The sequence below is a fragment of the Erpetoichthys calabaricus genome, chromosome 1 (assembly GCF_900747795.2).
Source record: "Erpetoichthys calabaricus chromosome 1, fErpCal1.3, whole genome shotgun sequence".
NCBI lineage: Eukaryota > Metazoa > Chordata > Cladistia > Polypteriformes > Polypteridae > Erpetoichthys > Erpetoichthys calabaricus.
Window position 1 is genome coordinate 108,012,470 of NC_041394.2, and position 12,182 is coordinate 108,024,651.

Below are 12,182 nucleotides of genomic sequence, written 5' to 3' on the forward strand. Positions count from 1 at the left end.
TCTGTAGAGCTTGTCTGTTTAGTATCTGTGGAAGTTTCAATTGTAATACAAAGAATTCAGCAATAGTAATGTAACAGTGAAGAGAAACAAAAAGATCAGGTCAACTGAATCATGTGACTTCAAACAAGATATAAGATGTTATATGAGATTCCTCAAGGAAAAAATGCTGTTAGATCCAAGGAGTAGGCCCTCTGTTAATGAAATATTTTGTAGTGGAAGTCTTGACATTTTACAGAAAACCTTGATTTATTCTAAACTATAATCAATACGGAAGTCTTTGACTCAATGTGATATAATTGCTTTAATTATTTAACAATAGAAAAAAAATCTGTCTAAAAAGGGTTTACACAAGAGAATGTGTCTTAACTTACCTGAATAAATCAGCAATGTACAAAGAGATCAATTTGTTCAGACTCATTAATATAATAAAGCTACTCAGCTGAGAGTCTTTGCCTGAAGATAAGATTTCTTATCCTCTGATAAGAGACTGTTTATTATGGGGCATGGTCATTTATGGTGATTAGTAAAACCGGCTCAGTTGATTAAGAAAAACAGCTTATTTGATAAGAGAAAATGAAATCAAATCTATATCCTCAAGTTACATCATGAAGAACTAAATAAATAAACAAGTCACTGGTTACTAAAGCTTTCAGTAATTAATACATGCCAAAATTTAAATTGTAACTTGAACAACTGAGCAATTAACTCATAAGATCTGTCACTTATGATGGCAAATCTGTTTTAAAGTATGAACTGTAATTGATGGAGAGAATTCACCTCTACTTAGAAAACTGAAGTTATTCACACAGCTTTGTTAGATTAAACTATATAGTTTACAGATAATTAAATGTTACATGTTGACATTAATAACACTAGCTTAACAGTTAACAGTTTGATTGTAAGGGTGGCTGAGTTTCTCATACTTGCTTTTTTAAATGATTAATGGTATTATATTGGTAGCTGAAATTATACTTCTCCAATCTGCCTTAGACATTGTCTTCATTAAGTCCTTCTTAGATGTGCTCTTATTTTTTATCAGATTTTTTTCCTATCTGTATAAGATTCCAAGCAAGTGTAATGTTTTAAATATTCTATTTTAGCATATTTTCAGTGTTTATGTCTATTGTTTAATTTTCCTTTGTGAAATTGTTTATTTAACCGTTCATTTTTGGAGACAATTTACTTCATTTTAGGATTCCTGGGTGAGTGAAGTCTCTTCTGCTAGTTTTAGATAAAGAGCAGGAACTAACCCTAAACAGGACATCATTTCACATTCATTCACAACCTACTGTACCTGTATACTCAGACTCACTCATTGGTTTAATTCAGAGTCTGCAAATTAACCTTCCTTGTATGTCTTTAAGATGTGAAAGGAAACTGGAGCCTCCAGAGAGAAGAACTTGCAAACTCCACAAAGACAGTGACTGGGCAGGTAATCAATATCAAATCCATGGAGCTGTAACCTTAACACTGCAACACATGCCATCCTCAATTAATTAAGCAATACTTTAATATTGTAATATATATTAATATATTGACTATGACCACTCATTTATTTATTTAACTCATGATTTGTTTTAATTTTTTTCAACTTCTATACTGTGTGTTTTATGGCTTCTTTTCTCGACATTCTGGATTATGAAATACCTGGATTTTAATTCTGAGGTTAGTTTTTTTAATAAAAATATATTTCATGTAGCTAAATTATGTTTGGGTCTTTTTCCATTTTCCTTTTTTTACAGACGTTGTGGATTCGTTGCTGTATTGCAGTGACCCTTTGCTAAGGGGTTTGGTTTAGGTGGTTGTGACCTGTGACTCACTGATGTGATGGTTTAAAGGTCAACACAATTCACTACCTGGTGTCTAAGATTACAGAAAAGTTAATTTACAACTTAGCATTTATTTATTTTTGTACAAGAACTTTCGCTATGCCTTTTGTTTGGCCCTGACGATTGTGCATTTGTTTTCCTGGTTTTAACCCTTGCCTGTTTATATTGACTACATTTCATCTTCTAGTCCTACTGTTTAGAAACCTGCCATCTCCCACTACAGTAGTATATCCATCCATCCATCCATCCATTTTCCAACCCGCTGAATCCAAACATAGGGTCACGGGGGTCTGCTGGAGCCAATCCCAGCCAACACAGGGCACAAGGCAGGAACCAATCCCGGGCAGGGTGCCAACCCACCGCAATACAGTAGTATAAACACACATAAATTAAATAGCTTAGTCATGGCCTCACATTGAGTTACTCAAACCTCATAATCTACAGTGTATATTTTACATACTTGTTAAAATAATAGATGATACTATTAATATAATAAAGCTATTCAGCTGAGAGTCTTTGCCTGAAGATAAGATTTCTTATCCTATGATAAGAGACTGTTTATTATGGGGCATGGTCATTTATGGTGATTAGTAAAACCGGCTCAGTTGATTAAGAAAAACAGCTTATTTGATAAGAGAAAATGAAATCAAATCTATATCCTCAAGTTACATCATGAAGAGCTGAATAAATAAAAGTCACTGGTTACTAAAGCTTTCAAAAATTAATACATGCCAAAATTAAAATTGCAACTTGAACAACTGAGCAATTAACTCATAAGATGTCACTTATGATGGCAAATCTGTTTTAAAGTATGAACTGTAATTGATGGAGAGAGTTCATCTCTACTTAGAAAACTGAAGTTATTCACACAGTCTTGTTAGATTAAACTATAGAGTTTACAGATAATTAAATGTTACATGTTGACATTAATAACACTAGCTTAACAGTTAACAATTTGATTGTAAGGGTGGCTGAGTTTCTCATACTTGCTTTTTTAAATGATTGATGGTATTATATTGGTAGCTGAAATTATACTTCTCCAATCTGCCTTAGACATTGTCTTCATTAAGTCCTTCTTAGATGTGCTCTTATTTTTATCAGATTTCTTTCCTATCTGTATAAGATTCCAAGCAAGTGTAATGTTTTAAATATTCTATTTTAGCATATTTTCAGTGTTTATGACTATTGTTTAATAATAAATAAGATGAATGAACTGTTTGCTGTTATAGTAGGACATGGAGGCATACAAGTATAGCAGCATTTTGTGCTTTAAAGCTGGCTTAAAGCTGATATACCTGACACTGTTTTCATTCTGGACAAATTTCATCTTATTTGAGCACTCAGAGACCAATTGCAGAGTGGAAAAAAGACAGCAAGGGGACTGATCATCTATGTGAATGAGGAATGGTATAAAATGGAGCATGTTACAGTTAAAACTACAGTTTGTAATCCAAACATTAAAACTCTGGATATTGGAATTTATCCACATTATCTGCCCAGGGAGATATGTTGGGAGCATGCACTGATACAGCCCATTACCACACACACTACATGACGAACCACCTCAGGATCCCATGTTACTTCATCCTTATTAATGTTTATAATCCTCCCTGCATATGAAGACTCAGCACTGGAAATGATTCACTTTGTCACCAACACCGTAATGATGACTCATTCTAACTCTGAAGTTATAATATGAAGTAACTTTAACCATGTGACTTAGGAAGGAACAATGACAAATTTCCATCAGTTTGTGCCATGTTCCACTCAAGGAAATAACAATCTGGACCTACTCTATACACATGTTAAAGATGCCTTTAAGTCTAAAGTACTTACTATACCTTTGGGCACATCTGACCACAAACTGATATCTTATTCCCAGCTACAAGCTTGTTAATAGACTTCATCCTATTAACAATAGGATAGTTAGCAGATTGACTACTTCCTAATAACAGACTGGGAAATGATATGCATGTCAGATGGGGATTGTACTGAAGGAATCAGTCACTACATCACAGACTTTATATTAACTTTGTGTTGAAGCTGTGGTAACCTGAAGGTCATCATTTTTGCTTTCCAAACAACAAGCTCTGGATTTCTAAATATCTATAAAGAGAAATCTGAGTTAAGGAAATGAAGCTAACAAAGCTAAAATGAAAAACAAAATCATTCAGAATTATATGAAGGATGTATAGAATGGACTGGGAAAAACTACTGAACTCAAGCAATCCAGGTATCAGGTGCTAGAAAGGGAAGTGAACAAAGCTAACACTCTGAGCCAATTTTAAATTGATTTTCCCTCCCACTGCCACCTTCTTTCAATGATCACCAGAACATCCCTACTACATCAACAGTTCCTACCATATCAACTAGAACAAACAGTGATGAGTCCACAGTATGGGCTGTCCATAACTGAAGACCAAGTAAGGTGACAACTGAAGAAGCTACGAACGGGAAAAGCTGTGGGACTTTTTGTTTTTATTGGCCAGGAGGATGTTGGACCATATCCTAATTTGTCTTAGTTCATTTTTTAAGTCATTACTGTTGTAATTAAGTTTGATGGTTATATTTGTGATGTCTTTGCAGTGCTATGTCATTGGGGATTTTCCTAACCAGTATTACTGTTTGTTTTATTATTTTAAATGGTACCGCCATTATGTAACAGGTAACAGTTTCAGTTGCTATCCACGTGTGCTAAAGGCAATTAGATGACAGATTAACAAAAAATGATAGCCTAGGACTAGGACACATCAAAGAAAACACAAAATTAAAGGTTCAGTTTAGGTACCCACTAGGAAAATGTCTTGGATTTTGACCTAGAACATCGAGGTAGTGTTGACATAAAGAATATTAAAGAAAAACTAAGAATTAAAGGGTTTAGAGAGTGAACGTAGAGGTGGTGCACTCCAACATGTACTTGGGGGTCCAGATCAATGACAGGTTGGACTGGTCTCATAACACAAAGGAACTACAGTGGTGTGAAAAACTATTTGCCCCCTTCCTGATTTCTTATTCTTTTGCATGTTTGTCACACAAAATGTTTCTGATCATCAAACACATTTAACCATTAGTCAAATATAACACAAGTAAACACAAAATGCAGTTTTTAAATGATGGTTTTTATTATTTAGGGAGAAAAAAAATCCAAACCTACATGGCCCTGTGTGAAAAAGTAATTGCCCCCTTGTTAAAAAATAACCTAACTGTGGTGTATCACACCTGAGTTCAATTTCCGTAGCCACCCCCAGGCCTGATTACTGTCACACCTGTTTCAATCAAGAAATCACTTAAATAGGAGCTGCCTGACACAGAGAAGTAGACCAAAAGCACCTCAAAAGCTAGACATCATGCCAAGATCCAAAGAAATTCAGGAACAAATGAGAACAGAAGTAATTGAGATCTATCAGTCTGGTAAAGGTTATAAAGCCATTTCTAAAGCTTTGGGACTCCAGCAAACCACAGTGAGAGCCATTATCCACAAATAGCAAAAACATGGAACAGTGGTGAACCTTCCCAGGAGTGGCCGGCCGACCAAAATTACCCCAAGAGCGCAGAGACGACTCATCCGAGAGGTCACAAAAGACCCCAGGACAACGTCTAAAGAACTGCAGGCCTCACTTACCTCAATTAAGGTCAGTGTTCACGACTCCACCATAAGAAAGAGACTGGGCAAAAACGGCCTGCATGGCAGATTTCCAAGACGCAAACCACTGTTAAGCAAAAAGAACATTAGGGCTCGTCTCAATTTTGCTAAGAAACATCTCAATGATTGCCAAGACTTTTGGGAAAATACCTTGTGGACTGATGAGACAAAAGTTGAACTTTTTGGAAGGCAAATGTCCCGTTACATCTGGCGTAAAAGGAACACAGCATTTCAGAAAAAGAACATCATACCAACAGTAAAATATGGTGGTGGTAGTGTGATGGTCTGGGGTTGTTTTGCTGCTTCAGGACCTGGAAGGCTTGCTGTGATAGGTGGAACCATGAATTCTACTGTCTACCAAAAAATCCTGAAGGAGAATGTCCGGCCATCTGTTCGTCAACTCAAGCTGAAGCGATCTTGGGTGCTGCAACAGGACAATGACCCAAAACACACCAGCAAATCCACCTCTGAATGGCTGAAGAAAAACAAAAAGACGACTTTGGAGTGGCCTAGTCAAAGTCCTGACCTGAATCCAATTGAAATGCTATGGCATGACCTTAAAAAGGCGGTTCATGATAGAAAACCCTCAAATAAAGCTGAATTACAACAATTTTGCAAAGATGAGTGGGCCAAAATTCCTCCAGAGCGCTGTAATAGACTCATTGCAAGTTATCGCAAACGCTTGATTGCAGTTATTGCTGCTAAGGGTGGCCCAACCAGTTATTAGGTTCAGGGGGCAATTACTTTTTCACACAGGGCCATGTAGGTTTGGATTTTTTTTTCTCCCTAAATAATAAAAACCACCATTTACAAACTGCATTTTGTGTTTACTTGTGTTATATTTGACTAATGGTTAAATGTGTTTGATGATCAGAAACATTTTGTGTGACAAACATGCAAAAGAATAAGAAATCAGGAAGGGGGCAAATAGTTTTTCACACCACTGTATGTAAGAAAGGATAGAGCAGGATCTTTTTTCTTGGGACACTCTGTTCCTTTAGTGTGGTAAGTGACATTCTTCATGTATTCTATAACTTTGTGATGGGTAGTGTGATTTTTTAACACAGTGGTGTAAGGGCAGGCTCAGTTATGGGGTGCACTCTGGACCCCCTGGAAGTAGTAGTGAAGGGGTGAATTAAAACAAAGTGCCATTTAGAGCAATGCTGCACAAATATCTCTCTAATGAACTAACACTGAGGACGTTCAGCTAATTAATCATTCAGCAGACGTATGTCAAGAAATGGTGCTGGGGCTCCTTTATACCAACAGCAATATGTCTGCATAATGTCTCACTGGAACTGCGACTGCCAAGTCAGAAATTTTCTTTCTTTTTAATTTTTCTACTTTTTGGTAATTGTGGTGTGTGTTCAGACCATTGTGTGTGTGTGTAAGTGTGTGTGAGTGTGTATGTATGTATCTATTTATTTATTTCATTAGATTATGAAAAAAACAAATTTCTCCAGGGAACAAATAAAATTATATCTATCTAAAACAAGGACAGTATATTGAAACTTATAATACCAAATAGTAGCATTAAGGTGTATGCGCTTATTTCTGAGAATGACGCAGAAACATGAATCTTCAGTGTAGATATGAATGTTAAAGAATTAAAAGACCAAGTCCTAAACAAGAGTTTGATACTATAGCTGAGCTTAAGAATAAAGAAAAATGCTTTTTTAGACTGTGCGTTGAGCACTTTGACTTCTGAAATTAGTAGCTGAATAGCAAGCTAATGAAAAGAACTGTGAAATGCTCAGAAAGTCAGCATATTTCAAAAACACTGAGGATAAATTAGACAAAGAAGTAAGAATACATGAAGTAACAGATTTGTTAACATAATGCACATAAACATAATTAAACATAAACCTGTAGAAGTCTCGTAAATACTTAAAATACATTGTATTTTTAACATAATATGTATCACACATACTCAGCATGCTCATAAAAGAGAAAGTATTGTTACTTTGACTAATACAACATGCAAAATACATGAATCCATCCACCCATTCATCCATCCACCCTCTTCTGCTTATCCGAGATCGGGTCACGGGTGCAGCAGTTTGAGCAGAGATGTCCAGACTTCCCTCTCCCTGGCCACTTCTACTAGCTCATCTAGGGGAATCCCGAGGCGTTCCCAGGCCAGCCTTTTCCAAGTCCACAAAACACATGTAGACTGGTTGGGCAAACTACCATGCACCCTCCAGGACCCTGCCAAGGGTGTAGAGCTGGTCCACTGTTCCGTGACTAGGACATAAACCACACTGTTCCTCCTGAATCCGAGGTTTGACTATCTGACAGACCCTCCTCTCCAGAACTCCTGAATAGACTTTTCCAGGGAGGCTGAGGAGTGTGATCCCTCTGTAGTTGGAACACACCCTCCAGTCCCCTTTCTTAAAGAGGGGGACCACCACCCTGGTCTGCCAATCGAGAGGCACTGTCCCTGATGTGCATGCAATGTTGAAGAGGCGTGTCAACCAAAACAGTCCTACAACATCCAGAGCCTTGAGGAACTCTGGGCGTATCTCATCCACCCTCGGGGCTCTTCCACGAAGGAGTTTTTTGACCACCTCAGTGACCTTAGTCCCAGAGATGGGAGTCCCCAGGCTCTGCCTCCTCATTGGAAGGCATGTTAGTGGGATTGAGGAGTTCTTCGAAGTACTCCCCCCACCGACCCATCCAACAATCCATTTTTTCAACTTTTTAATGTTAGAATGTCATTTATGCATGTTCTGATTCATTTTTGTTTAAATTTTAAGTTGTATTTCTGCTGTTAGTTGGCCAGGATTTAGTTGGACCACATCCTAGTTTGTCTTAGTTCATTTTTATGTTATTATTGTTGCAATTCATTTTTATAGTTATATTCATAAAGTCATTCTGGTGCCATTTCATTTAGGATTTTCTCAAGTAGTATCACTGTTTGGTGTGTTATTTTAATGGTGCTGTAGCTGCGTTTTTCCAAAATTACCAAAGTTCAGCAGCTCTAACTTAAAAAATGGGATTCAACAAAAGCCTGATGTGGCAAAATGATTCCACAGACAAAATATCTTCATTTTTAAAAGTTTTAGTTAAAATTAAAAGTAAAACAGTTCACACAAAGAAGAAAAATTTAAATAGCAAAAAAAAAGAAAAATTCTTCTTAAGAGAAGTTCTGTTGCAAACTTAAATCTTGTTACATTTCAAATCATTACAAATCACTTCAAATGTTTCTGAACAATTTCAAAATGACAACGATTCTGAACCATTTCTAAGTGGTCAGAAAACTGTATGCCTACCCCATTTCTAAGTTGAAAATGGTTCTTTCAAGTCCCTGTTTACTGGGACCTGTTCTAAATAACAGCTGACAAAATTATCATGTGTACAGCAACCTACATTTACAATGAATTTTTATTTATTTTTAACACTCATACCATAAAGAAAAAGCAATGTTTAATGTAATTTGTATTTAACCACGACACCTTCCTTCAAGAAATTTTGTTACTTTATGTATTTGATATTACACTGCTGTTAATACCAGCATGTATTCTAAATCTGTACTGTCCTAAACTCCCTGCCCCCAATTTCCCTAGTTTAAACATACATCTACTAACCTACACATATGCCTCTCCAATACATTGGTGCCCCTCAATTCAAATGTAATCATGGAGCATGGCACAGGCTGCACTTAAGAGATGAATACCTTACCAATTGTGATACTAAGCTTGACACTTAATTCTTTAAACTTGGATTGCAGAACTGATAGCCTGCCCATCGGTATGTCATTTGTTCCAACATGGACAATGACAACCTTCCAGGGGGTTTCTTTCCTGTGGATTCAGAAGCCAACACACCATATGAGACCCTCTGTCTCTGAAGCAAACCTGCACCTCAATCCCTCTAATGAATGAGTCCCTCAGTATCACTGCTTCTTTCTCTGGTGAATGGTTTTGAGGTGAACTTGCCATACCTACCTATCACCTCAGTGTTATTGGAACCAGTGTTCAGCTCTACAGGGTTCTGGTAACAGTTGGAAACCTAAAGATCTGGGATTGATGCCCCCAGGCAATATGCACCATTGCATTGAGTTTACTGTACATCTGACCATGACGAACCCACATTTGCCTCTCTGATCAGGAGTCTCCTCCTATGCAACTTTGGGGGTGCACACTATTTCGGTAATGGACATCTAGGCAAGATATGCCAATTCTTTACTACAACACAATTTAGGCACCACCTCCTCAAGTTCAGGGCCCCTGAGCTCAATGTGATGAATTAGCTAGCACTTCTCACAGATATCAGAGTCCTTGAATGAGACATTGTCGAAGCAAGCTTCCAAAAAGTTCAACATCAAACAGGACCTGCTGGCTTCATGATTAAACTTTGTTTGGGTGATAGTTAAGACCTTTTAAAATTGAATATAATTTAATTATGAGTTTAACTAATTACAATAACTTTATAATACTTACTGACTCTCCCTATGCCCCTGCATTAACTGTTTAAGGTGCTCTCACAACTAAAGGGTTTCTGCCTTCTGCTGCTTTCTCACTTTAAGCTGTCAGCTGAAATTGTTTTCATTTCTTGCTAGACCTTCCTTTAAGTCTGTCTGTTCCCTAGGAAACTCTCTTTTCTGTGAAACACAGTTATAAATACTATAACTGTTTAAACGTCTTCTTTTTAAAATTTGCTCTTGACCCTGCTTCCAAGCATTAGTGATCTCTGGCTTGTGCTTAATGTACCTGAGTTAAATGTAATATTTTATTTCCTTATTTATCTATGTGATCTAATTGTGGCAGCAAAAAGCAAAGATTTAGAAACAAACACTGTATTTTAATCAAGTCTTACACACAGATGAAATGCAGCACCACTTACTACAGTTTACCAGGAACAATGACGTCAGGACACAGTACATGCTCTGTATATCAGCAAAGCAATGTTCTAGATAGACTGCAGCAAAGCTCAAAGATTCCCTCACCATGTTTGGTCAAAGACCAACTAAACATCTTCACCATATCTGCATGCTGTACAGTATACATTTACTTAAAGCTACATGATTTTTATCCACTCACTGTATGTTAATATATGTACCTATTTTTGATATTTTTTGGTATACCTTATTAATCCCAAAGGGGAAACTGTCTTTTCACATGACCTTTATATGTGCATATTTACAAAGTCTATATATTAACAGATTTTTTTTATCATCATTGCTTTGTTTAGTAATTTTTTCCTGTTGTATTACTATATCACATACTGTTTTGTTGATGCATGTTTCTACAGCAGTGGAACTAGTAAAACATTCTTAAGATTGCACTGTAAGGTATACTGACAGTAAACTGAATTGAAAGCAAATTCAAAAATAATTCAACAGAGGTCTGTACAAAGTCCTACATGCAGGTAACAAGTACGTCAAATATAAATGCCACTGGGAGGCACTGAGGAACAAGCTTCAAATGCATAAAAAAATTAATCTTGATGCAAAGTTCTTATCCTCTGGGCAATGTACAGAAGTAATTGAAAAGTCAATAAAATATTTATCATAAAAACTCTGCAATACATGTGGGATTGCATTCAAAGTATTATGTGTTCTTCGCTGTAGTTTTATATTCCTTGCTACAGTATATTAGTACTGTATATAGGTAGTGGCAAAAGTTTAGCTAAAACAGATTTCTTTAGAAAACAGAAGATAGGACACAATGTGTATTCCACTCAGCATATCCAATTCTATTACTTATTTTATAATTATATAATTTTGTTATTTCACTTTCTTTTTCTTCTTTGACTATTTTCAAGGTAGAGATGATGGTAATCGATACTGTCTAAAATATAATACCTGAATAGCATTCTACTCATACTGCTTTAGGAATACAATGATCTCACAATATTACAAAAAGAAAGAAAGAGAGCTGAACTTTTTATAAAATGATATATTCTAATGCCATGCCTTAATAGGTTTTAAAATAATGTAATGTTATGTTTCATTCTGTAAGTGTGGGGACATGGTATGTACAGCACCTGGTTCATGGGTCCGTTACAGCACATGGGCACAGAGATTTGCAATGCTGTCTTACAGCTCTAGAAGACTGGGTTTGAAACTCCCCCACTGATCACCTTCTGAGGTGATTGCACTCATTCTTTGGATTTTACACAGGATACAGTACTTTCCTGCAACATCTAAAAACATGCAGGTTATGCTGGTGACTCTAAATTGCTCTAATAGTCACTTATTATAGGCTGCCGCTTAGTTTAGCAGTTTAACTGGACTAAGCAAATTTATAGGTTTAGAATCATAACTGCAACAGAGTACAGAGTAAAGTGAAATTCTTACTTACATGTGCTGATTAATATGTACTGTAACATGCAGCCACTTGCAGGTGCCATGATTATAGAGTATAACCTACCTTGCCTCAAAGCTCCTTACCTAAAAATCTCAGTACAATATAAACCTTACAGAAGAGAACTAAAAATAATGAATAGATGTATGGATGCTTGCAAGCATATACAGTAGGCCTAATGATATTTTATAGAAACATTGGGCAATAACTTCTCTGCAAAAAAAGAAAAAGGTTATTGTCATTTAGATTGATCTGAAATCCATTGTTAAATGTTATGGCAGAATGTCTGTTTTTGCACATTGATTTAGTTAAGATTGAACCAAATATTGAGCATATTTCCAGTATTATAGTCATTGTGTTCATCATAACTTTGAGGGGAGGGGGGTAAAGTTTTCAGGCAGA